The sequence below is a fragment of the Mus musculus genome, chromosome 11, assembly GCF_000001635.26.
Source record: "Mus musculus strain C57BL/6J chromosome 11, GRCm38.p6 C57BL/6J".
In the NCBI taxonomy this organism is placed as follows: domain Eukaryota; kingdom Metazoa; phylum Chordata; class Mammalia; order Rodentia; family Muridae; genus Mus; species Mus musculus.
The window spans coordinates 53,782,746-53,810,308 of NC_000077.6; the positions used below are offsets into that span (position 1 = coordinate 53,782,746).

Here is a 27,563-nt window from a genome sequence, read left to right on the forward strand (position 1 = left end):
TGTCTTCAGACACACCAGAAGAGGGAGTCAGATCTCATTACGGGTGGTTGTGAGCCACCATGTGGTTGCTGGGATTTGAACTTCAGACCTTCGGAAAAGCAGCCGGGTGCTCTTACCCACTGATGGGTATTCTATTTTAAAAACATACAAGAATACCTAGTAGGGCCGGGCGTGGTGGCACACGCCTTTAATCCCAGCACTGGGGAGGCAGAGGCAGGCAGATTTCTGAGTTCGAGGCCAGCCTGGTCTACAGAGTGAGTTCTAGGACAGCCAGGGCTACACAGAGAAACCCTGTCTCAAAAAACCAAAAAAAAAAAAAAAAAAAAAAAAAGAATACCTAGTAGGATAGCCAAGTGGGTAAGGGCACTTGCCGCCAAGTCTGATTCCCCTGAACTCACTATGGAAAAAGAGAACCAGCTCCCACAGGTTGCTCTCTGACTTCGACACATGTGCTGGGTCATATGCACTATATAAATACTCATTAAAACACACACACACTCAAGTGCTATCTCATTATAAAGAAAGGGTGTGGATGTGGGTGGTGGGGAAGTGGGGACGATTTGTGAGGAGTTGGGGGAGAGGAAACAGAGAACAGAATATATTGTATGAAAAGAATCTTATTTTCAATACGCAAATAAAAACATGGTTTAGTTATGCAAAGAGGAAGCGGTATGAGGAAATAAAAACATTTATTAAAGGCATCTGCAGGACAGCACCCGGAAGTGACCAGGGCATTACACTTTTAGAAGTTCTGATGTAAGCACATTGTGGCATTCGCTCATGCGTGCAGCTGAGGATGCTGTGCCAGGCCGGCATAGGTAGAAGATACCTCACTCCCCAACCTCATCTTTCTAGCATCTTCGGATCTCAAGGGCTGGTCATACAGGAAGCAGACTTGGGAGGTGCAGAGGAGACGGCACCAAGGGTTTCAGTCTGCTCAGAAATGGAGAGAGGGTCCCTGGGATTTGAGATTTCTAGTTCATCAGAGAAGGTCCCAGGGCCAGCTGCTTACCCTACTTGGGGGTCAAGGTTTTGTCTAGCCTTTCTTGCCTCTGCTCTCCCGCTAAGGGGCAGACAGAGGCCTAGCTAGAATTTCCCCTCCAGCTCCCAGCCTAGGCTCAAAGGGCAGAAGAGGAAGGAATGAAGGCAGACAGGCTGTCACCTCTTGAGAAAGGGCTCAGGGGAATTCTGGCTATCATGGAAGTCAGGGGTATACAATGGAGCCTCTAATATCTTCCTGCTGCTACACCAGGCCAGAGCTGCCCTCAGATTCTGCAAGACTCAGGCCAGGCTCTGACCTGCTCCTCTGCAAAGTGCAGGCATTTGGTAGGAAAGGCCTAGCCCTCTGGGCTCCCACAGCTGGGGTGCATCTGACCCCACCCTCCCCTCCTCCATCTGCATACCCCTTCCCCCTATTGTCCAGCTCACCCTCTCCCTTCCAAGAACTGGGAGCAAGAGGGTGGGAGATGAGTCCAGGACAGGCTGAGCTAAATGAGGAGGAAGCAGGAGGGAGGCTATGTAATGACAGGCATATCCCACCTGTGGTCCAGTGTGTGTGCCTGAAGATGAGAGATGCTTGGAAAACCTGGAAGAGTGGGTGAACATGGTAGGCAGAATAAAAATCCATGGTGGGGTAGATACCTACCTTCTAATACCCAGAGCCCATGACTTCACTATGTTCTGTGGCAACAAGGGATCCAGCCTGCTAATCAGTTTAATCTGAAATAGAGAGGCGTCTGGGTTTGGTTGCATGGGCCTATAAACTTAATTACTCAAGAGACTAAGGCTCAAGAGGATGTTAGAAAAAAACATATTTATTTGTGGGGGGGGGGGGGTGTGCCATTGCATGTGTGTAGCTGTCAAAGGACAACTTGAAGGACTTGTTTTCCTCTGCCCACCATGTGGGTCCTGGGGCCTAGAACTCAGGTCGTCAGGGTTAAGTGCCTTTACCCCTGAAACTCTGCATTCATCCTGCTCTGGGGTATCTTAAAGTTGAGATTTGCTAGGCTACACGTTGAGTTCAAGGCACTCTGAGCTGATGTAACAGGACCCTATCTCAAAATTTAAAGGTTTTTTTCTTTCTTTTTTTTTTTTTTTTTGGTTTTTCAAGACAGGGTTTCTCTGTATAGCCCTCGCTGTCCTGGAACTCACTTTGTAGAACAGGCTGGCCTCAAACTCAGAAATCCACCTGCCTCTGCCTCCCAAGTGCTGGGATTAAAGGCGTGTGCCATCGCCGCCGCCACCACCACCACCGCCCAGCTAAGGGTTTCTTTCTTTTTTTTTGGTATTTATTTCATTTACATTTCCAATGCTATCCCAAAAGTTCCCCATATGCTCCCCCACCCCCGGCTAAGGGTTTCAAGTTCCATTTATTTGTTTGTTTATTGAGACAGGGTCTCACTACAAAGCTCTGGATGTCCTGAAACTCACTCTGTAAACAAGGCTGGCCTTGAACTCACAGAGATTCCCCCTGCCTCTGACTCCTGAGTGCTGGGATTAAAGGCATACACCGCTATACTCAGCCATTTACAAGGGTTCTTCTAAGTGGGAAAGAGGAGGACAAGGGAGATAGAACCAGAGACATGACAATAAGGAAAAGACAGGACCATCTATCACTGGTTTTGAATCTAGAAGGAGGCACCATGAAACTAAGAAATGGAGGAAGCCTTTAAAAACTGGACAATGAAGGGGATTTAAAAACCTTTTTTTTTTTTTTTTTTTTTTTTTTTTTTTTTTTTTTTTTGAGGCAGGAAACTCATTCTTCTATATATAGCCCAGACTGGCCTTAGGCTTTAGAACATTCTGGCTCAGTCTTTTGAGTGCTGGGGTTACAGGTGTGTGCTGCCTTGCCCATAGGCTGTTTCCTAGAGCCCATGTTTGCTATACACCCTGAGGATAGCCCTGCGGGACCTCTTCTGTCTCTTGGCCCCCTCAGAATTGTAACTGTGTGCTAGTCTAGGCCACGAAGTGCAAGGACATCTCTTACAGCGGCAACAGGAAACTGACACTCCTCAGAAGCTTCTAGAAGGGAGGCTGCAGCTGTACCAGGACCTAGACCTTGATTGGAGTCAGAATCACAGGACAAACATGTTACCTCTCAAATGAACCCTCCCTGGGATGGCCAGGGAGAAGATCCTGTGGATCTCCTCTGTCCTAGGGCCCAGGGAGCACTGGGAGTGTAGAGGTTTAGTAAAAGAGCCTGTCCATCTGGGAAAATCAAAGCCTGGGATAGGCCAAGAAGGACAGTGCCTCTGCAGGACACGCCGATAGGGAACCTGCCCAAGGTTGAGCAGTCTCTGGATGAGCGCCTGTAAACTGAGGCCCTCAGGACAGCCAGACAGAACCTATAGGACCTGGCTAAGGACTCTCCAGGGTAAAGCCTGTGGTCACACTCACTGGTCTTCAGTGCTTAGCTGTCCTTGCTAGGGGGGTCCAGTGTGGCTCGGGGAAGGCATTTAAAGGAAGTTACTGCATTAGGTACCAACCAGATCTGCATAACTAGCTTAACTAGCTGTGTGGCCTCACCCAGGCTACTGGCTCCACTGGCGGCCTCAGCATCTTCATTCACAAAGTGGAAGCGATGTTGGTTGTCAACTTGACACACCTAGGAAGAGAGAATGAGGACCCAGGCTGTGATAGTGCCACCATCGGATTGGCCTGAGGTTGGTCAGTGCCAACAAGCTGAGCAAGCTTCAGGATGGCAGCCAGCAGGCAGTGTTCCTGTCTCTGCTGTGCTTCCTGACCGGGCCCTCCTCTGACTGATGGCGTAACCTGTAAGCCAAAGAGAACCTTTCTTCCCTACGTTGTCTGTGGTCAGTGTTAATCACAACAGAACACCCATTGAACAGTGGAGAGAACAGGGTCTGTCTCAGAGGCTCACAGAGCTTGTGGGTCTGTGAGAGAAACAAGGATCCTGCCAGAACCGTAGTCCGCCTGCCTTTTGGTGTGTGTGTGTGTGTGTGTGTGTGTGTGTGTGTGTGTGTGAGATCAGTGCATCCTGAGGGGAAGGAAGGACAAGTGCAAAGTCATTAGAAGCTCTTCTCACCCTCAGGCAGGAGGCTGTAGCCCAGCCATGAGAGCAGGGCCCGGCCGAGGCTCCTCACCTCTGTAGCAGCTCACACAGGATGCGGATTCGAGAGCCACCCTTGTCCCCACAGGATGTCCTGCTGGCTACAGCTTTGCACTATGCTTGTTTGTTTTATGTACCAACCTCCTAATGGGGTCTCACTATATACCTCAGAAACTGGCTTTGAATTCACAGCAATCCTCCTGCCTTAGTCTTCTGAATGATAGGATTACAAGTGTGCAAATGTGTGTTTCTAAGCCTGGCTCTTTTTTTTTCCCCCTTCTTCCTTTTTTTTTTTTTTTTCCCCCGGAGACAGAGTTTCTCTGTGTAGCCCTGGCTGTCCTGGAACTCACTTTGTAGACCAGGCTGGCCTCGAACTCAGAAATCCACCTGCCTCTGCCTCCCAAGTGCTCTATTAAAGCGTGCGCCACCACTGCCCAGAACCACCTTCTTTTAAGGAATGTTTTTTTGTGCACTCATGAACTCTCCACATCCCACACCATGGATGCCTGTACTAGGAAGGCTGCAAAGACCACACCAGTCGTTTTCAGAAGCCATCACTCCTAGATGCAGGGCCACATGCAGTCAGTGGCAGGCAGGGGAGTCTTTAGGGAGAAGCAAACCTCTAATCCTAAAAGGTCAGCCCTAATTGCATGTGACTCCTGTATTCAGGAGGGGAGAGAGGGCGGGAAAGGAACTGGAGAGAGGAGAGGAGGGTTAGATGAAGATACAGTCAACTTGTATACGAAATTCTTTTTTTTTCGAGACAGGGTTTCTCTGTATAGCCCTGGAACTCACTTTGTAGACCAGGCTGGCCTCGAACTCAGAAATCCGCCTGCCTCTGCCTCCCGAGTGCTGGGATTAAAGGCGTGCGCCACCACGCCCAGCTGCATACAAAATACTTAAATAAAAAAAGAAAATACTGCTTTCTAGAGTTCGTCTGCATTAAAATCAGCACTTCCAGAGAAAACATAAGACATTTTACAGGGCAAAGGAAGGACTTAAAGCTGCTCATCAGTTGTACCCTTAAGGGCTACCTGATTGCCTACGGATGGCACTGTCAACGGAAATGCAGCTAACACTTATGTCACCTTCGAGTGACAGAGTGACAGGTTCTTTGTGTTTGTTGGATTAACTTTTCCAGGTTCTTTGTGTTTGTTAGGTTAACCTTTCCTGGTATAATAAGAACGAATGCCTATTGACCCTGCTCCCAACTCAGGGTCATAGTCAGGATGCTTATTCACGCTGCTCCCAGCATAGGGTCACAGTCAGGGCAGGGGTTTCCTTCTGGGAGGTCATAACTTGAGGAGTTCTGTGAACTGGGTTCTGCCCTGGTACGGGGGGGGGGGGGGGGGGCTAACTCTGGCCTTGGCTTTGATCCGGGTCTCGATAAGGTTTTGGAGCCTTCAAAGCCCTTTGCAGCATTTGCTTCGGTTTCATCCCAGCGGCCCCCAGTTCAGCTCCCAAGGATTCATCTGAGCCCAGAGAAAAGGGCAAAGCTCCTCCCCCCGGGCCTTGGTGTTGTTGATGTTGCAGTCTGTTCCTTGGCTTCCATCTCTCAGACTCGGTCTGGGAGTCTCTGCCTCTTGGCCTTGGCTCGCACCACAGCTTGCGCTGCTCCCAGCCCTACCCTTCCTTGAAGAACAAAGCTTGGCCTGGCCAAAGCTGGTGCAGCCTGCTGGCCCGCACTGACCTCTGCTTCCCCTTAATGTGTGTAACAATAGCTGCCTCTGACCATTAACCTCAGGTCAGTCCAAACTCATGTCACCAGAAACCTCACAGACCCAAATGTGAGCAGCAGCCCACTCCCTTCAGGGTCCTCAGTGTGGTGATCCTATGCATTTTCATATGCCTGTTAACTTGACTTCACTGAGAATTGACACTCGGAAAGGTTAAATCACTCACCCATGGTCACCCGGTGGGTTTGTGACAGACTCAGGATTCCACCCCTAAAAAGCCATTTTTATTCTTCCTCTACGGTTGCATGTTAGCACCCCAAGACATGTAGGGTGTGCTCAGAGGTGAACCCCCAGAGGGCATCCAATGATATCTGGCAATCGATGTGTTCACCATAGTAAGTCAATCAGGGATTATCTTGCAGTTGCCTCATCTGTGGAGAGTGTCTGGGTGCTCTGGCGGGTGGGGACAAGTCTATCTGCTCACAGCTGTACTGCACCTAGCAGTTTTTGGCACACAGCACATGCTCACTAAATGGTAAAAGGGACCTATCGTCTATCCAAATAACAAAATAACAGAGTAGATAATACGAACTGATGCTGATGAAATGTATACCACTAGCCAGCTGCCTTGGGGTTCCAGGATCTGTTGGAGGGTAACAATATGGGGCGCGGGGGGGTGGGGGGCTTTACAACAAAATAGGGCCCAGACAAAGTCCAGAAGAACATTTAAATTATTCTTTAATACGGGCTGGAGAGGTGGCTCAGTTGGTAAGGTGCTTGCTTGAGCTCTTGAGTTTGATCCCTACAATCAACATAAAAAACTTCAGGTGCTCTGTTGTAATCCCAACCTTGATCCCTGGGGTTTGCTGGACAGCCAGCCTAGCCTAATTGGTGAGCTCCAGGCTCAGTGAGAGACTGTTTCAAAAAAACAAGGCAGATGATGACTAATCAATTAGCACCCAAGAAAGAAAATGGGGTGGGGGAGGGGAGCAACCTTGAACCTTTCCGCAGGGCTGGAGGCCATGCCAGTAGCAGCACCATGACGGTCCAAATACACCGGCAGCCAGTGCAGGAATGAGAGGCAAAGTTTCCCCACCCCCACCTCTGATTCTGTATGTTCAGAATCTATGTGGACACTCCTGTTGCCTCTTCAGACTGGATCACCAGTGTGCTGAGGGCCAGCCAGAGTGTGCGGAGCTGTGCTCACTGAGCAGGGAGAAGCTAAAGAACATGACTTCATTAACACTTGTCAGAATGCCCTGTGTAACATGAGCCCTTGGGGGAAAGCCCTGGGTATCACTAAGGAAGCTGGCTCCAACTGGCAGGATTATCTTATGATGGACAAGACCTTCCAGAGAGGCCCAATGAGCGGCCTGTGAAGCAGGGTTCTAAGGCCTCTCGGCTTTGCAACATACGCTACCTATGAGTTCACTCAACTGAGTTAAGTGTGACACAAGACTAATGCAAACAAATAAGGAAATAAAGAGGGACCAAACCAAGTTTGTACCTTTAGGAAGCTCAGGCCACTGAAGCTGAGTTAGGAAGGCCTTGGGTTTCTCACTAAGCATCCCTTAGGCTCCAACATCTGTCATTGCTAATGGCTGCTCACTTACTTCTTGAGCTCAGGTGTCTGATAAAGAGTTAATGAGGCATCTATGAAGGGAGCCTCCTTAGGGATACTTGGCTGAGATGGCTCTGGGTGGGGAACATGTGGTGACAGCAACCTTGGAAGGGGTATTTGCATGAATTCCTCTGTGTCTTCAAGTCCCCCGAAGTCCAGACAGGCCTTGGTCAGGAAGACAGTGTCTGGGGAGCATTTGTGTCCCATTTGGTGGTGGTATTGGTAGGGAGGGTGATGGGTGGAGTCTAGGAAGTAAGTCAATGGGAGCAGGCTTTTGAAGGTCATAGGCCAGTCCCTAGTTCTCACTTGTTGCTTCCTGCTCTGCCCCAATCACACACTCTTGTAACCACTGCACCTTCCCCACCGTGGTGGACTGGAATCCCTTGAAACAGTGAGCCAAAATAAATCTCTCCTGCCTTAAACCGTTCCCTTCAGCTATTTTGGTCACAGCATGGCAGAAGTAACTCAAGACCACTGTGGTTATTCTTAGAGTTTGCTACACCTCTTTGCTGCCTTTAATATCTGTTAGGGTTTCTACCCCACTTTGGACCATTTAAAGACACAGTCCCCAAATAAAAGACACAGAAAACTTTAGATTATAATAAGCTTTAATGCACTACAGCTGGGCAGATATCGACCCTCTATGCTGTCTTGTCTATTTCCCCACCAAAATCCCCATAAACACTTGCATCTGCCCCATTTGCACCGTTCCTGATTCATCAGGCCAGCCCTCATGGCCACTTGCTCACGATCCACCCCGTGGCGGCTGCCTTCTCCCTCGATCTTTCTTGTGGTTCCTACCTAAGACCCAAGCCCAGGAACTGAGTCTCTGCCTACTTCTCTTCTGCCCAGCTACAGGCTGTTGAGCTGTTTTATTGACTTGCAACTGAGGTCAATAAACCAAACTGATCACAGATTGGTCAATAAAATTAGGGAAGCAAGCTTTATACAACATCATTTGGTGTACATGAGAATGTGCTTGTGTCCGGGGAGTTGGCAACCAGATCTTGGGGGCCCAGGACTTAGCATTTGAATACGTGGCTTCAGACCAACCCCCAACACAGACCTATGGCTTCTTCCAGCCCCCATTCTCACACCTCTGATGGCTTCTGGCTACGGCAACATAGATTGTCCTTCCTTGATGTCTGTCTCTCATTGTCAGTCACAGTTGTGTCAGAGTAAGCAGTGTGGTACTGATGGTGTCTGCACAGAGGTGCAGGGTGAGATGAGCTTGAGGTGATGCTGAGGGCAACACAAGATTCGTGAACTGATTCACAACTGCTCCTTCCTTCCACGGCCTGCCCCTCTTCCTTCCTCACTTCCTTCTGCAGGGTCTCATGAAGCTCAGGCTGGCTTCCAATTTACTATGTAGCCAAGAATGCCCTTGAACTACTGATCTTCCTGCCCCTGGGCCACAAGTGCTAGGATCACAGGCATGGGCCATGGTGCTTGGTTTATGTGGTGCCAGAGTTTGGACCCAGGACTTTATGCATGATAGGCAAGCGCCCTACAGACTGAGCTACACCCTTGGTTAAAGTGCTATTGATCTGTTTGTCTATCTGCCTACCTTCTGTGTATATGCATATAGAGGTCACACTTCTGCCATGGAGTACACGTGGAAGTCAGAGGACAATTGTGGGGGTTGGTTCTCTCTGTCTACCATATATATATATATATATATATATATATATATATATACACACACACACACACATACATATACATACATATATATATACACACACACATATATACATATACATACATACACACACACATATATATGTATGTATATATATATATACACACATATATACATATACATACATATACATATTATACACACACACACACACACATATATATGTATATATATATATATATATATATATATATATATATATATATATATATATATGGGTTACTGGGAACTGAGGTCATCAGGCATGGCAGCAAGCACCATTCCTGGCTAAGTCCTGTCATCAGCCTTGCCCTTCATTTCCTACGGTGAAAAATATACATACAAAAAAACCCTTACATAACGTAAGTTCTGTTTAACAGATAACCAGAAGCCAAATCTCTTTGAAACCATCACCAAGAGTAAGAGATAGTAACCCTATGGCCAAAGTCCTTCATGTGTTCCCTGTGCAAAGTCCTCCAGGTGCTCCCTGTGAGATGTCTATGCTCATTCATATATACACATAGTAGCCCTCCATCCTTTGTTTGCCTTCCGAAGCTGAGTGTTGTCAGGGATAAACTTTTTGAGAAAAAAAAATATGTATATATTTTTTATAAGTGAGATTTTAAAAAAAGATTTATTTATTTATTTTATATGAGTACACTGTCTCTGTCTTCAGACACACTGGAAGAGGGCACTGAATCCCATTAAAGATGGTTCTGAGCCACCATGTGGTTGCTGGGAATTGAACTCAGGACTTCTGGAAGAGCAGTCAGTGCTCTTAACTGCTGAGCCAGCTCCTGAGAAAAATCTCTTTGTATGTATTTTGCTGATTATTCCCTCAATAATAGTAGTCACTGATCATTCCAGTATTACCACATAGTATGGCTACTGCATATCTCTGTGGCTCCTGTTGTCACTGCAAGAATGTCTTGTGGTTTATCTGGGCTCCTTTTCTGTCCATAGATGTTTGGATTATTGTTTGTTTGTCTTTTGAGAAAGGGTCTCAAGTTACCTAAGATAATCTCAAACACACCATCCCTGCCAGCCTGACCTTTAACTCTTGATCTCCCTTGCCTCTCACTATCAATGAGATTATAGGGGTGTGTGTGTCATTCTGAAATTCGGGATTCTTTCTCTACTGTGAAACAGTGAGATTGAAACATTCTGTTCGGCAGGGAAGTTGAGCAGGAAGGTAAACTTAAAATAGCTTCAGGAAGTTCCTGAAACTGACCAGATTCATTAGGCCCTTCCCCACCAGAGTAACATGAGAGGCTCTCTCAGAGGGAAGAAAGCTGAGATACAAAGACAACTCTCGGAGGAGAAAAGCTGTGCCAGCAGACAGCCCAGCTGCCTGGAAGAAATTTAGACAAACTGAGCCATCTGGAAACTCTCCAACCTGTTGAGCTGCCTGCCGGCTGTGCACTGCGCTCCAGGTTCCCAGCTTTGTAAGCTCTCACCCATGCTGGAGTGAGCCTTGATGTTGTAGCTGTCTTTGAGTCATTTCTGCTCCTGTAAGTAACCTCTCACACATATTCCTGTAAGTAACCCCAAAACATATGGCTCACAACTTGGACACTGTATCCATACTTTGGTCTGTCTTGGGCTCCCTATCTGGGGAGACCAGATGTGTGTTGCCTCTCCAAATGGGAAGTTTTATCACACAACAAAACTTGCCAGGGTAAAAGGGTCAGACTATGGCAAGAAAAGATTCGGAGGAGTGGGACTTTGAAATTATAAGGTATTTGCATTTTCATCTTAAATTTTTTTCTTTGCATTTATTTATTTATTTTTGTCAGGGTGTAGGAGATTGTGCCATGGCATATACATGTGGAGATCAGAGGACAGGTGGAAGTCAGTTCTCTTCTCCTCCCGTGTAGGTACCAGCTATAGAATTTATCATCAGGCTTGGTGGCTGATGCCTTTAATCAGTGCTATCTCACTGCCTCTCCCAAATATATATATATAAAGTTTTTATTTGTGTGTGTGCGTGCGCGCACGCACACGTGCATGCATGTACATGTGCGTGTATCCACAGAGGCCACAAGAGAAGTTACAAGCAGTTGTGGATGTTGGGAAGGAACTTGCGTCCTCTGCAAGAGCAGCAAGTGCTTCCTAGCACTGAGCCAGGCCTCAGCCTCTTCAGTTTTACTTTTGGTCTAGAAAGTGGTCCTTAGGGAGGCGGTGCTCTAACCCCGCAGCAGCGCTGTCTGGGTAGAGGAGGAATGGCTGCTCTTTTACTTTGACTCTTTCCTTTCTGAACCCTTCGGCCTGGCCTGCCAGTCCTGTTTCCCCTGGCTCCCACAGGCTAGCACCTCTTTGGTGGCCTTCTGTCTGCTCCTCACACTGGTGGTGCAGTTGGGTGGGGGATGGGAAGAAGTCCAGAAGAGGAAGTGGAGACCAAATACCAGAGAGAGGCACAGCGGAATCTGGTTCCCAAACCTCAATGTTTGAGCAGCATACTCCTTGGAGGACCATGTGGGACCCTTGGGAGGCCTGTTGGGGGGATGCCCAGGTCACCCTGCTGAGGTATGTGTGTATGTATGTATATATATAGTCAGACAATCTACTGCTTGGCACCAGGTTCCCCAGGCATACGTCACATGTGCAGACTTCATCTTAATCCCCCTTATGTCAGAACGCTGAGTGGCTGAGCCAGAGACACTCGGTACAGTACAGTGGCCAACAGCATGGGATCTGGAGCTATCTAAATTGAGATTAAAGTGTGACTTATAACTTTGGGTCAGTCCTTACTTTCTTCAGCCTCGGTTTCTGTATAAAAGAGGGGTAACAGGGTTACTGATTCAAAGGCATCTCATATAGAAAGAGTCTAGCTCAGTGCCTGGCACAAAGGAAAATGAGCTGAACCAAAATGGTAACTACTGTGGAGTTCAGGCTGGAAGCCCGGGCAGGGGGTAGAGGGCCTGTCTCCGCAAGCTGGGCTCTGGCCACTGCACAGATGGTGTTGGTCAGTATCTGTGTGATGATTCAGGAGGTTTGGACTCTGAAACTCACAGGGCCGGCAGAGTTCCGCCCCGCCCCACCCCACCCCCGCTTGTCCACCTTTGTTCATAACACGGTCCCTTTCTGCGGTGCTCTGAAGGGCAATGATTTCAGGCAGAGGAACCTCTGTGCATGTGGAAACAGCAGCCCGCCTCTCATGGCAGCCGCGGCAGCCAATGGGCAGTGAAGACTGTTGCTAGGGTCACTGTGAACCTTATTTGGTGACACGGGGCTGACCGTGCGTTCACCTCTGAGAACCCTGAGAAACACCAACCACAGCTCAGCACTATGAACGTCTCAAAACCACAGCTGCATTTCCTCCAAGAGAAGACTCGACTCTCCCCCTTCCTGTCTCCCTGGACCATCAAGACCGTGGCACTCAGTCGCAAGACAGAAGAGCCTGCTGCAGACTAATGTCGAGCAGGCTTAGTGGCAAGAAGGCAGACACTAGCCCGTGGCAGCTCAGAAGTCCGGACCCAGAGAGGACCAATCTTCCATCCTCAAACATGGCAGCTGCACCGTCTATGCCCCACTCCCCTACTCCCGCACTCCCCCCACAAACACACCCAAAAGGTCTGCTCCTTGCCTCACTTCCTGCAGCCCTGGGAAGCCTGCTGGTGAGACAGAGACAGGCAGAGGCAGGCAGGGAGGGAGGAAGTGGGCTGCCCCTGGGCCCTCACCATCTGCACTGGCCACATCGTCTTCAGCCCAGGCCAGGCCACAGTTCAAACGGTTGGCAGTTTGAGTTTGTCACCTTCCTCTGCTAAGACTTCTAACTTCACATTAAATAAATGAAGCTATTGTCCTATCCTAGACAAACATTGGAAGGAAGATGAGGTGGCAGGCCCCTCATGTTTACCCTGCTCTGTGTGTTTGGGAGATGTATTCATAGTAATAACTGCTCTAAGCTAGGGTAACAACAGGGTACACACACACACACACACACACACACACACACACACACACACACGAAGGCACAATTTAATAAATTTTTTTTTTAAATCGCTCATTTCCCCAACCTTTTAGCTCCTACGTGACGCAATGAAAATGGCTTTTCTTCTGGTCCTTCTGGAGTCAAGTGTCCTTGTGTCTGTGGAATGGGCTACGTGACGTCCAGCTGTTTAGATAAGGGGGCAGAGACAGAGCTATGTTGAATGTGCCACAGGAGGTTTAACCACATGACCAATCCCCACCCCCAACCTAGAATCCTGTAGATACTGGAGACAGTCCAAGTATTCCATGACCTGGGGCTAGAGACTGGAAACTGCAGACTCGGGGTATCTGTCACCACCACAGCGTCACATGAAGGTCTGGGAAGACTTGTAGACACCAGAGCCCCTGAGGCAATAGTAGTCTTGAGGGAGCATCATAAGGACTCCACACTGAGTGTGTACTTGGCAGCACGGGGACGTAACATAAGCCTCACAGACAAAGTCTAAGCCGCAAAGGAGTGCAGTTCACTGAAAGAGGCAGATGCTGGGTATGTTAGCATATAGCTAGCTAGCAAAGGCAAGGTAAAGAGAAGGTGCAGTTTAGTTTCAAGCGGCCTTAACCTAAGGGATGTATGTGTAGGGCTGGAGGGATCTGAGCAGCTCTTCCCGGAGGAGGAGACATTTCAGATGAGATGAAGGGTAGGGTGGAGTCAGCAGGTCAATTTGTAGCTCTTTTGCGCTGAATTCTCTCCTGTATCCTAATTTTGTCAGGAAATCTGTTATCTGTCTGAAGGCTGACCTGCTGGATTACCCAGGCTGCCATCGTGTGTGTACCCTGGAACTCGTGTGTATCTGTAGAGGTGGAGTTAGAGGAGCTGAGCCCAGGATTCCTGATCTTTGACCCCCAGTTAGATTGTGTGAGTGCCTCCTGGCTCATGGGGACATCCAGGCAGGCGGTGGGAGTGAAGGCAGCCCCACTCCCACCCCAGGCAGTGTTGGAAATGGCACACGAAGCCACGTTATGGATTGACAACCCAGCCACCCTCACTGAGCATGCGCCTTTCTCCCTTGGGAACTCTTCCTTGTGGAAGAGAGCCTGGCGCCCTGCAGGATGTGAGGCTTTGATTTTTCCAGTTTCATTTTCCAGTTTCAATTCAGAAGCTGTTCTGCCAGCTTTCTGCTTGCCTTGGTCCCCAGGGCTCTGGAGAAGCTGCCAAGAGGAAGCCGTCCAGCCAGCACCCTGCTCCCGGGGGGTTCCCTGAGGGCAGGCAGGGGCAGAACTCTGTAGGGATGCTCAGAGGGAGCAGATTGGTCTCGAGTCAATGTCAGTCGGTGATTCATACTTTACTTATGGGCAAGTCAGAGGCCAGCAAGACAGCTGGAGCAAACCATTATGGCCTGAACCAGCTCCAAGGCTCTTTGTAGTACAAAAGTTTATGAAAGGGGGTCTCCCTGTTCAGCACCCCATCTTTCCCTGCCTGACCTTTGACCCTTAGTTAAATTGTGTGAGAAAACGCCTCCTTCCTCATGAGGGGAGTCCACACAGCTCTTTACAAGATGGCTGAGATACAGCTCAACAGTTTTACATATTTTTAGGAAGCTCCTTTCCCCCTGCCTTGGTTTCCTTTTCATCAATGCAATGGGAGAACATTAGTAACAGAAACAAGACAAAGATCCCATTGGAGGCTGCCAATCCCCTTTCCTCTCTCCGATGTCATTTCCTTGAAAGTCTTAGCTTCACTCTAAACTGGCTTGAGGTTACTTTTCATCTTTTCCCTCTCTGTTTGGAAACCTGTGGGGCGTGTCTCCCATGCACCCTTGTCCTGGTTTGATCCTGGAGAGAGCAGGTGGATAGTCCCTCCCCACCCCCACCCCTACCCGCAGCCAGCCTGGCAGATGTAAGCGTCCCTAATCTCTAGGGCAAATTTGTTCTTCAGTGCTTCTAGTATCAGCCTTTGATCAATCATTAATCAAAGTTGCAATAAAAACATAATCTTCTCAGGCTGGGCTGTAAAGCCCCAGGCTGCAAGGCTGAATAAATCCTTCTTTGGAAGCCTCACCGTCAAGAGAGGAGGGCCACACTAAGGCTTTGTCTGTCTTGGACGCTCATACATTCTCTGAGTGGCTCTGACATTTGATCTCTCTCTGCCAATTTAAGTTGGAGATGTTGAGCATCCCAGACCAGGTATTCAAGCAGAGACAGGGGGCTATAGTTAGGTCCAAATGTGAGCCACATACCCCCATGGTATGTGGCAACTGCTGTCTTACTGAGTCAGATCTCTGTCAGTGGGAACATAACAGTTTCCAGTGTCTACAGAGCCCCACTGTGGGGGAGCATGGCGGCCCACTCACTACAGTGTAGAAGAGGGCCGCAGGAGAAGAGGCACAGAGGAAGTGGCTGCAAAAGGGGTCAGAGACTCTGCTACCTATTTCGGAGCCCAAGGCTAGCCTGCCCCTTGAGAATGGAGGTCCCGTTTTGTGACAGGCTGGGGAAGCAGGATTTAACCGCGGATAGCGTGAGGCTCCACATCACGCCCTAGAAGCTAGTGCACCCAGGCAGGGGTTGGAGGTACCTGAGTATAGCCCTGCCTGACCAGCTGACATAGGAGCTCCAGAGAGCTGTCATTTAGTGTCTGTAAGGGCATGAGAGGCCCTCCTCTCTCCAACCCTTCCCATGTGTTACTGGCACGTTCTACAGGAGTATTAGACACAGCAAAGAAATGGGCATTTTCAGGGCACGATCCTCCTGGGATATGAGTAGAGCAAAGTCAGCCAGGTTTGGCAGACATCCAGAGTAACAGATGCAGTTCTGGGAGGTTCCAAGGGAGGAGGAGGCACCATGGGACAGCTGGGAGACAGGGTGGGGAGATTCTTCCTTTAAGTTCAATATGGCCTCTGAACCAACCAACCAACCAACCACCCAACCAACCAACCACCCAACCAACTAACCACCCACCCACCCACCCACCCAACCAACCAACCAACCAACCAACCACCCACCCACCCAACCAACCAACCAACCAACCAACCAACCACCCAACCAACCAACCAACCAACCAACCAACCAACCAACCACCCATCCAACCAACCAATCACCCACCCAACCAACCACCCACCCAACCAACCAACCAACCAACCAACCAACCAACCAACCCACACACACTCCCCACCCCCTTGCTCTCTCGCTCTCTTGAAATAGAAAGATACTGAAAAATTAGCAGTGGCTCTATTTAATGCTTGAGAATGACTTTAAGTCCCATCCCCTCCTGCCCCACCCGATGTTCTCCACCCCAGCCATTGTATTTACTAATAGTTTCTAAAATAACATCCACATTCATCTTTACAGTATAATATAATATGTATCATTACTTACTTGCTACGACAAAATATCAGACAAAACCAAAAAAACCAAAACCAAACCAAACCAAACCAAAAACACCCAAAGGGAGAAAGGCTAACTTTGGCTCCCGGTTTGAGGGTCTGGGCCATCATGGTGTAGAAGGCGTAGGAACAGGAGCTGAAAGCAGCTGCTCACTTTGCATCCACAGCTGGGAAGCTGAGAGATGCACGTTAATGCCCAGCTCACTTTCTTATTGTTCAGTCTAGGATCCTCTCCTGGGAATTAAGCTACTCACATTGAGGGTGGGTCTTCCTACCTTAACACAGACAAGCCCAGGGGGTGGATTTCCTCATTGTTCTAGATCATATCAAGCTGACAACCAAAATAACCACTATGACAGTTGTAATGTTTATTTTGTTTGAGAAGGATCTAACTAGCTCAGGCTGGTCTTAAAACTCCTAGATTCTCCTTCTGCCCCTTAGGTGCTGGCTGGTAGCGTAGGTATGAGCCTCCATGCTTGGTCATTCTAACCCTTTGACGTCCGTGGTTCTGAGGCCTAACATAACCATCTCCAGATCCGTCCCACCATCCCAACTGAACCCCTATACCTGTAAAACACGGCATGATACATAATGTGTCCCTCAGAGGCTGGCTTGTTTTACTAAGGTCTTTCAACCAGACTTTCATTCCCATTTAGACTTTCAACCAGAGAGCCCTTGGGGATAGCAACTTCAGAGAAGGGAGGGCTTTCCTTCCTGTCACCTGCAGACCAGATCCAGCAAAGGACACACCAGCCTTTTTACTGATTTTTCACTAACTGTAAAATATTGAGTTCATACAGGACAGAGGAGATTGAAAATCTAATGCTACACTCAGAGCCAGGAGGGACTTAAGTTGCAGTCCACCATCTATTCTCAGGGCTCATTCTCCTTCCTAAAAATAACCTGCTAGACCCTACTAAGTGCTTCTAATCACTGCTTCCATTGCCCCAGCATCTGAGGTTGGGGTGTGGCTCTGTGGTAGAATGCAGTCTTTCTGATGCCTTAGGCTTGATCCCCTGCACCAAAAACTAAAACTACAAAACAAATAGAAAACAGTGGGTGTTGGGTGTAAAAAGTTCCGGTCTGGGTGCTATTGGAGGACCCACTCCTTGGGTCCTAATCCTTTGTGTTTATGCAAGCTGTTGACTCTGTAAGCCTTTTGTCTTGTTAACGCCCGTTTGTTTGGGTAGACTCCAGGACTGAACCTTCAGAAGATCACAGTTTTCTCTTCCTCTTCCTTGTAGCCGCAGGTGTCAGAGTTATTTGGTCCATCCACTCCTGTCAATGGGCAAGTGCTCTCTCTTCCCTCTGGCTGGAGTTAATAAAGCCTTAGCAAGCACTGGTGAGTGAACCTTGTACTAGGACCCTGAAGGTTCTCCAAAGGCCCAAGTGCCCTAAAGCCTGACATGGCCTAAGGCACCCTTAGGTGGGGACTAGCAGAAGAAAGGTCCTTGGACTGTGCCCAGAAAGGAGAGGTTGGGACTCAGAGCTGAGTGTCCTCTTTTGTGCATCTTCTGGTCTACGACATCACAGGCCCAACAGCAATGGAGCTGAACGACCATGCCCTGAAGCCTTTAAAACCATGAGCTAAATGGTTTCCTGTAGACTGCTTCCCTCAGATGTTTTGTTACAGTGATGGAAATCTGACCAATAACAAAAGTCTCTTCAGCCCCTCTCTCATTTCTTTTGGCTATACTGTCAGAAGCAGGGGAGCTGGATTCTATGGTAGGTAGGTTTGTTTGTTTGTTTGTTTTAGCATATAAGGCATTAGAGACTGTGGCAGTTTGAACAAGACGACCCCACCTCCCCGCTCATATATTTGAATGTTTGGTTCCAAGTTGATGGAGAAGGACTAGGAGGTGTGGCCTTGTCACTGGGATGAGACTTAGGTTTCAAAAGGGCCCAGTTTCTGTCTGTCTCTGTATCTCTCTTGTGGATAAGACATGACCTGTCAACTACTGCTCCAGTACCATGCCTGCATGCTTGCTAGCCTGCTCCTTGGCATGGTGTCCATGTGAAGGGGTCAGCTCAGGACCTTTAGAAAGGTCATGGAACACCTGTCCCTCTGGAAGGGAGAGGCTAGTTAACATTCCTCAGACAGCAAGGGTGTGTGTGGGGGAACGACCTGCGGGTGGGTACAGACAAGGGAAGTCCCTAAAGACCAATCAGTTTAAAAAGTCACACTATTCTGCCAATCACATTGTGCCTAATGGCGGTGGCCCTGAGAACTGTATAAAGGCTCGATGGATGGGCTGTGCGTGGTCATTCTCTCCCTATGTGTAGGGCGACCCCAGCATGTTGGATTAAATAAAATTCCTCTTGCTTTTGCATTGATTCCCGTCTCCATGTTGTTCACTCTGGTAAGTTGGGCTTGCCAGAGTCTTACACACGATCCTCTGAAACTGCAGGTAAGCCCCACAATTCATGCTTTCTTTTAGAAGTGCCTTGGTGTGTCTCTTCATAGCAACAGAGAAGTGACAAAGACGGACACCAACGAAGGGCTTTAGATTCCCCCCTCTCATGAACTCCCACCCTGACTCCCTGGCAGCCTCCCTGGCTCAGACTTCTTCCATGTTCCACCTGTCTTCTTGCCACACCCCTCCTTCCTCATCAGCTACCGTCGCCCTCTCTTGGTCTCTCTAAATCCTCCCTCTGTGTTTTCTACACTGGCCACATTCTCCATGCCCATTAGCCATGCAGACTCCCAACTGCCCACACTTGTTTGGTTTGTTTGCTTGTGAAAACCACTGGTCTGAAACCAGTGTTTAGTACCATGCTGTGATGGGCTCTATTTGCATGTCCCACATCAAATTACCTTTTGACTGGACGTCCCATCTAAATTACTTTGGAACTAATCCAAATCTATCAGAACCAAACCTTTTTCCCTTTGTAATGACTAACACCATCTATTTGATGGGGAAGGCAGAGCCACAGCGCAGGAAGCACCATGCAGACCTTGGGGACAATGCATCATGGCAGGGGCCAGGGATAGGAGCCTTTGTAGACCTGGTCTGAGAGGATAGGAGGGTATGATCGCTATGGGTGTGTGGACCCCTGAAGTAAAAGGAAGCTTGCTCAGTGGACAGGTGCTCTTTTATTAAGCTCAGGTGGTGAATATGGAGAGAACAGAAGATGCTGAGGGCTGCTGAGAAGGTAAAGCAGCTACAAGCTTCCTACACTGGTGGAGGAGGAGGGTTCCTGCCTTGCTGGGTTTAGGAAGCATCCCAGTCACTGGCTACCACAGACCATCTGGGCCAATCAGAAGAACCCCAATACGATGTTTGCATTTGGATGATGAGATATGGAGTACTCTGTTTCCAGAGCATTTCCCAAGATGGGTCTGTCTCGGTGGGACGTGGCATGAGGCAGAAGCCAGAGCAAGTTCTGTGCCCCAGCCTCTATCTAGCATGTCAGTGGCATGAAGCTGGCAGAGCTTCAAGGAAGAGAAGGCAGCCCCTGTTCTTCTTCAGGAGGCATGGAACTGACACTGTGTACTAGGTACTGTAGTGAACTCTAGTGGGGTGTCTGGAGCCTACTGCCCCTAGGGGCTTTTGTGCACACCTCATCCAGGTCTGCATCCCAGCCTTGGTCCTGGGGACTGAGAACTCCTGACTCAGTAGAAGGGCTTTTCACTAATCAGGATGACACGACACTTCCATGGACCCCATACAAGGTAGTCAGCTTGTCTGCCTAGCTCTTCTCTATGTATGGACCATGTCTCCTCGTGTTGGAAGATGCTCTCTCCAAGTTATCACTGGGAGGGACCCTAGGATGACGTTACAGCCCACGGGCGATGGGAGGTAAGCATAGCTAACAACACAGACCCAATCAAGGTAGCATGACATCAGAAGCCACAATGTGTGTCCTCACTTTAAGGGCTGCAGAAGTCAGAGGACTGGGGCTTAAGGAAAGGTTGAGAAAGCCCTAGGACCAGAGAATGGAAGAGGCCATTCCAGATGAGGGAAGCAGCTGGTACCCATGTGGGGAAGGCCTATCAGCTCCTCTGGAACCCAGCACAAACGCTACAGACAGCAAGCCTTCGCCAGTCTCTGGAACACATGCGCTACTGTCCCAGCCTAACCATAACCTCAGACAAGAGCTGGGACCCATTCGCGCTAGCCTAGAAACTGGGAAGTACCTGGCATGGCGCCCTTTACTTCCTCTACACGAGTGCTTGAGGCGTCATGAGGAGCAGCAAGGGGGCCATTTTTGTGGTCAGGAAATGTCTGTGGTAGCTGTGGATGCTTCGAGCCCCACCCCAGGCCCTTCTGAAGTGGAGGTCACATTCCTGAAGATCCTCACTGTCAGCTTCAATCTCTTGCCGCTTTTTGGGAGGTGCAGTTCGTGAGCTCAAGTCCACGAGGTCCTCTGTGATTCAGGAGTAGGGTAGGAAACCCACACAGGGGAAAGAGGACAAGCACTCCGGGTTTAGTTTGGCGGCTCTGAGCCTTGGCTGCACACTAACGTTATCCAAGGACTTTGAGAAATACGTTCAGAGCAGGACTGGAGATGTACCGCTGCTGGTGAGTGAGGGATTGCTGGGCACGCACAAGGCCTTGACTCAGCACTGCAGAAAACTGGGTGTGGTGGCTTACACCTATGATACCAGCACTTAGGCAGTGACAGCAGTTTTAGGTCAATCTTGACTACATAGTGTGTTTGAAAGGCCAGCCTGGGCTATATAAGACTCTGTCAAACAAATCAAACAAACAAACAAAAGAGATGGGCTGATACCCAGCTACTTCCAGAGTCCTAACTGGCTAATACATAAATGAAATTATTATTCAACTACATTAGTCACCGGGGATATGCAAATTAAAACCACATTGTGATTATGATACCACTGCATACCCATTAGACCAGGAAACATGAAAAAGAAAATCAGAAAATACCAACTGTTGGCAGAGCTGTGATGAACTCGCCTCATGCACAGCTAGAGGGACTGACTATAATTCCACCTTCAAGCATACACTTGACAGAAACATACCGGCTCCCACCAGAATGTCCGCCCATTGACACCTCCCAGCTATAGAAGGGTCAGGTAAACTGCAGGCTCTCCATTCAGTGCAGTTCCCTGTGGCTTAAGCCAGTACTCAGCCAGGGGCACGGTGAGGAGGCAGAGGCAGCTAGGTCTCTGTAAATTCATATCCGGAGTCTGGTCTACATAGCGAGCTCCAGGCCAGCCAGAGCGCCAAGGCAGGTCTAGGGTAGCCCAGACTGACCTCAAACGCACTCTGCAGTAGCTACTTTTTCCTGTTATGAAATATCCTGACAGAAGCCACCAGGAGGTGAAGGGCTTATCTGATACCCGGTTGTAGGTACAGTACACCTATCATAGTGGGTAAGGTGTGGTGGGAGCGGGAGCCCAATGGTCACCACTACAACAGCGGTCAGAAAGCGTGATGTCATTGTGCTCCCACGGCTTCCCCCTTTTCTGGTAGTCCAGGTACCACTCTCCTTCCCAGTAGGTCTTTCTACCTCAGGGAACCTAGTTAGGATAATTCCTCACAGGCATGCCCAGGGGCTTTCCTCAGGTTTATATTTTGGGTCATTCCAGACCTAGCTGACAATTAACATCACAGTGATTGTACTCCCCCAACTACCATCTTCTGGCTTCTAGATCCCAAAAGCTGAGATTCCTAGGTGGGGGCGGGGCAGGGTGAGGTATCCAGCTGGGACTCTGTGAATATACCCAAGGTTCTCATGCAGATCACAGAGTTAGGACCCGGAAGTACCAGGTATGCAGGTGACCTCCATACCAAGGCTGGTGACTCAGGCTATGTTGATATTTATGTTTCGTGCTCTCTTTGTTTCTGGCATCTTTAATAAAAAGGATTTAAAAACCCTAATAAAAAAAGGTTTATTTAAAGTCGTACCGGTTTCTTTGGGATCTTGGGGGTCAAGGTGAGATCCAGGCAGGGTGAGTTTCAGATGCACTGGAAAAGCAGGTCCACTGAGAGGCCTCAATCTGGAGCTGGGCAGGTAGGCGGGTAACAGCACTTCCTGCTCAAACAGAGGGCCCACGTGTAACTGCTTATAACTGCTTGTAACTCCAGTCCCAGGGGATCTGAGGCACTCTAGATTCCATGGGCACCTGTACGCACGCGGTACATGCACGCGCATACACACACACACACACACACACACACACACACACACACACACGTAAATAAAATTCTTTGGCTGACTGGAGAGATGGCTCAGTGGTTAAGAGCACTGACCGCTCTTCCAGAGATCCTGAGTTCAATTCCCAGCAACCACCTGGTGGCTCAGAACCATCTGTAATGGGATCTGATGTCCTCTGCTGGTGCGTCTGAAGACAGTGACAGTGCACTCATGTACATAAAATAAGTAAAACCTTTTAAAAAACAATTCTTTTGCTTTACATTTAGTTTTGCAAGGGGGAAGCACATGATGGCACATATATGGATGTCATAGGATAATCTGAAGTAACAGTTTCCCCCTTCTACCCTGTAGGTCCTGGGGATTGAACTCACATAGTCAGGCTTGGTGGTAAGTGCCTTCATCTGCGGAGCCATCCCAATTGGCCCGGACAGATATTAAAAAAAAAAAGTCAAGGCCTCAAGTGGTCCCGCTGAAACCCACTTCCAGCAGAGTGCAGTGGATCAGTGAGGTGAAATGGCATCCTTGCCCATGGAAGGTCCCCTACACAGGTGGAAGAGACATTATAGCAGGCTGCTGCAATGCGTTTCTTCTGTTGAAAGCAGTTGCATCAGGTGAAATGGCGTGTAATGGGAACATGGTAGGCCCCACCCACTCTGCCCCGGGAAATGGATCGCTCTCTCTCCGCACACTATTATTAAGTCACTCTTAGAGAGGTGGTAGCTGGGTTTCCCTAGGGCAGAACTGCAGCTGAGGCTCTGACGACATGGGCGGAGGAGGGGGAAGGTTGACTCGGGGTGTTTGTGTTTGTGGGGAACAGCCAGCTCTGACTTCAGACCACGCCTCTTGGCCTCTGTGTCCAGATTAGGAAACTTGCAACAATCTTCCTGAGGACCATGCTGGGCTCAGTTTTAAGAGCATAGCTGAGAACTTCCTGAACATTCCAGGAGGTTGGTGACAGTCTCCCTAGATACAGCTGACTTCCAGTATATTCTGGTCAAACTACAGGCATCTTAAACAGGATGAGAGAGAACACAGGCTCACATACAGATATTATACCCCCCTGAGTCCTATCTGTCCCTCCAGGAACATAGACCATGAACCCCCTGGTCTTGAAGGGGGCTATGTAGACTGGCTGTGCTCAGGTTTAAGCCTTGGGGTCTCTGCCATCTGCAATAAGAGGGCAGAACTAGAAGTTGGAGTAGTGTCCCTGATCTGCCTTGCAAGGTTGAGTTCACCGTGAGCTCGGAGAGGCCTGAGGCTTCCTTGCTTCTGCTAGATGCATGCTGAGGGTCAGGGGAGTCCTCGGATGGATGCACTTGACCAAAGGACTCAGAGTGGCGTGGGATCTAATAGAAGCTGTGTCACTCAAGAATTTCGAGGCCCCTCCCTAGAGGTGAGAAAAGTGTGGTTATAGAAGGAGGGGTGGACTGGATCTCTCCACTAGGCTGCAGAATCCCACCTCCCTGGTTCTGGTCCCCACCCTGTGAGATGGAAATGATGGTCCAGTAAGGGGGAAGGGTCACAGCTCTTTTGGGGTGGACTAGAAGAAGGCCTAAGCCTAATGTTCTGCCTTTGATGCCTTGGCTGGAACCTCTGTGATCCATATGCTGTCTCACCTCCAGTCTGTGAGATACCACAGGGGCAACTGTGCTATATCCAATGTGGAACTGTACATCTGGTTGCTGTCAATCTCCCCCTTCCTTGGAGTTCTGAGGTATTAAATAACAAACATAGACTTATTTAAACTAAATTAACAATGCAATTACCAATTCCTTCAATTTTTTTTCCCCCTGAGACAGAGTTTCTCTATAGCCCTGGCTGTCCTGGAACTCACTCTGTAGACCAGGCTGGCCTCGAACTCAGAAATTTGCCTGCCTCTGCCTCCCATGTGCTGGGATGAAAGGCGTGTGCCACTACACCTGGCCCAATTACTTCAATTTTTAAGTTGTCTCCTAACTTTTTTTTTTTTAAGATTTATTTATTTATTATATGTAAGTACACTGTAGCTGTCTTTAGACACACCAGAAGAGGGCATCAGATCTCATTAAGGATGGTTATGAGCCACCATGTGGTTCCTGGGATTTGAACTCAGGACCTTCAGAAGAACAGTCAGTGCTCTTAATCGCTGAGCCATCTCTCCAGCCCTTTATTGTTAGTTTAACCATCTAGTAAATCTTTAGGCTTCATTGATTTTTACTTTTTAACTAAGACAGGGTTTCTTTGTGTAGCCCTGGCTAGAACTTGCTCTGTAGACCAGGCTGGTCCTCTTTGCCTGGACAGTGCCGGCATCAAAGAAATATGCCACCATCATTCAGCTCACGAACCTGCCATGTGGATCCCAGGGACACAGCTCAGGCCTCTAGGCTTGGTGGCCCGAGGTTGAGCCATCTCAGCAGCCTGGGCTTCCTGACTTGGCTGCTACCTCCTTTGTCCAGGTGAGGTGGAACATAATTGATCAGAGAGCATCTCTAGCTTCTCTCTGCCAATAGGCAGTACAGCTTACCCCTCCCTGTTATGTCATCTGGGGATTAAACCCACCTCTGCAGCAGCTACCACCAAAGGCTGACTTTGAAAACTTTGTTTTACTAGAGGATCCATATGCTTCATGCCTTGTGAAGTGTTACGGGATCTGGAGAGACCGCTCAGTGGTCATGTTTTACACACACACACACACACATACACATACACACACACACACACACACACACACAATTTTTAAAAAAGATTTATTTATTTATTTTATGTTTGAGTCCACTGTAGCTGTCTTTAGACACACCAAAAGAGGGCATGGGATCCCATTATAGATGGTTGTGAGCCACCATGTGGTTGTTGGGAATTGAACTTAGGACCTCTGGAAGAGCAGTCAGTGCTCTTTCTCAATCACTGAGCCATCTCTCCAGCCCTCAACACACAAATCTTTAAAAGCAGAATAATAGGATGCAACACCCATAGCAACGTGCTAGGTCCAACTGCTACCATAGTACTGGTTATGGCTCGGCTCCAGTTTCCACAAGGTGTGGGTCATCCCACCTCAGAGCCACTAGCACACACTTATACTGGAAAGTAGCCTGGGTATAGCCTGGCACCAGGCTCTCCTGTGGTCCTCTCTACGAAGCATCTGGGAGGACTGCAGAGAGAGATGGTTCTGTGGTCCTCTGACCCCCCCAAAGACACTGCATGGGATGGCAGTATCCTCCCAAACAAAATAATGTAATAAAAACTTTAAAAGCCCCATTTGTGATTTTTTCCCCTTTTTGTGCTTTAGGAACTGAGCAGCAAGAAGTTCTTTTTGTTTTGTTTTGTTTTTCGTTGCTTGTGTCCCGTTCCCCCCCCCCCCCCGCCATCCCCCCCCCCCAACACACACACAAGGTTTCTCTGTATAGCTCTAGCTGTCCTGGATCTCACTTTGTAGACCAGGCTGGCATCGAACTCAGAAATCTGCCTGCCTCTGCCTCCCAAGTGCTGGGACTAAAAGGCGTGTGTGCCACCACTGCCCAGCAAGAAGTTCTTGATTTTATTTTATGTTTTTCTTTCTCTAGAAATATGCAAGATTCAAAGGGTAATATTCAAATTAGAGAAAATAGTAAGGGTAGACTGGAGGGAGCGACAAGCTCCTGAGAGGATCCAGGGAGAGTTGGGGTAGAGAACCGGTAGAGTCTGGACTGAGAGGTGGGAACGGGAACTGGGTGGCTCCTCCAGAGTCAGCTGTGATGGGGGGCAAGGCCCATGCCTCCCTGGCCTCTAGCATGACCTCATACCAGCGACAGACACACACATGACAAACAGGCACAGGACTCGCTGCAGAACAGAATAGAGCCAGCATCACACACACTAGGTGGATGGGTGGGCCCACCTGAGGGACTCTTCACAGATGGCCTGGGGGGAATCCCACGGGACAATGACTGGATGTCCCCCAAGACATCCAACTTCACCTTATAAACCCATCAGAGCTTTGCTCTCCAGGAAGTTCTGCTTTTCCAACCAGTCACACAAATTCTGAAAGACACTGTCCAGTCTTTTCTCCAGATTTCTCTTCAGTTACCTGTTTATTTATTTATCCCTCCAAATTCTTGGGTGAGATATCACTAACCAGGTCCCCTCCATTGTTTGTAGTATAGTTAAAAGCAAGGAGGGGAAGAGCGGTCGCAGCAACTGTGTGGCTTGGGTGTTATAAAGCTCAAAGCCTGGGCTCCTATGAGCATCTCCTAAGGCTCAGCTGGAGAACTGTTTATTCTATGTTAGAGACATAGCAGAAAATGTTTCTTGTCGGGGTCAGTCTCAGCAGGAAGCAGGTCCACCCCTTCCCGCTACCCAGGGACAGAAGAGTTTAAGGAAGAGCCTGTTTATGAAGAGGGGAGGGGAGGGGAGGCAGCATTGAGAGAAATATAAAGGGAAAGTGAGCAGCCAGTAGGGACCTCCACAGTAGGAAGCCAACTGTGGCCAGGAACCTAAGAGCTGCAGGCCAGTGCTGCCGGAGCAAGGGGGGAGCTGGGGCAGAAAGCACCCCAGGGTGACTCTACTCCTCTTCATCTTCAGCTGGGGTCTTCAATTGGCAAACACAACTGGAAAAATGAAGACACAGAAGAAAGCTGACAGTTTCCCCCTGGCTGAATCTTGGGCAATGTAGAGAAGGACAGAGAAGCAATAGAAGCCGGGCTGGTGGGGTAGCAACCAAAGACACCCAGCATTGGTGATGTGTTTATAAAAAGATAGAGAAGGAATATGTTCTATGAGGGTGTCACGGTGAGGTATGGGGGGGAGGGGGTGTCTCATCGGGCCCATGCATCTCTTCCCCTGAGGACCAGCCACACACGGTATAGTATAGAATGGTATAGTATAGAATAGAGTTTATTCAGGGTATGGGGAGGGGAGTTAAGAGTGTAGTAGAGGCAGAGTGGAGAAGTAGAGGCCAGAGGTCGAAAGAGGGGGAAGTGTATAGGGAAGGGAGGGGGGAAGGGAGGAGTCCAAGAAGGCAGGCAAGAGCAAAACAAGAAAGCAAGACAGGAGGGGGCATGCAGCCCCGTTGATAGTGGGTCCGGCTTACCTGGCTGTTGCCAGGTAACTGTGGGGAGGAGCA

The 27,563-nt window shown here is 48.9% G+C and overlaps 1 long non-coding RNA gene across 1 annotated transcript in view; it reads right to left on the reverse strand.

Moving 5' to 3' along the window:
* Positions 1–2,743: 2,743 nt before the first annotated feature.
* Gm12216 (predicted gene 12216) overlaps positions 2,744–27,563 on the reverse strand; it is a 73,768-nt gene continuing 48,948 nt past the window's right edge. Inside the window, exon 4 of the long non-coding RNA NR_033332.1 lies at positions 2,744–3,604. This is a non-coding gene — a long non-coding RNA (predicted gene 12216). The remainder of the gene's footprint in view (positions 3,605–27,563) is intronic.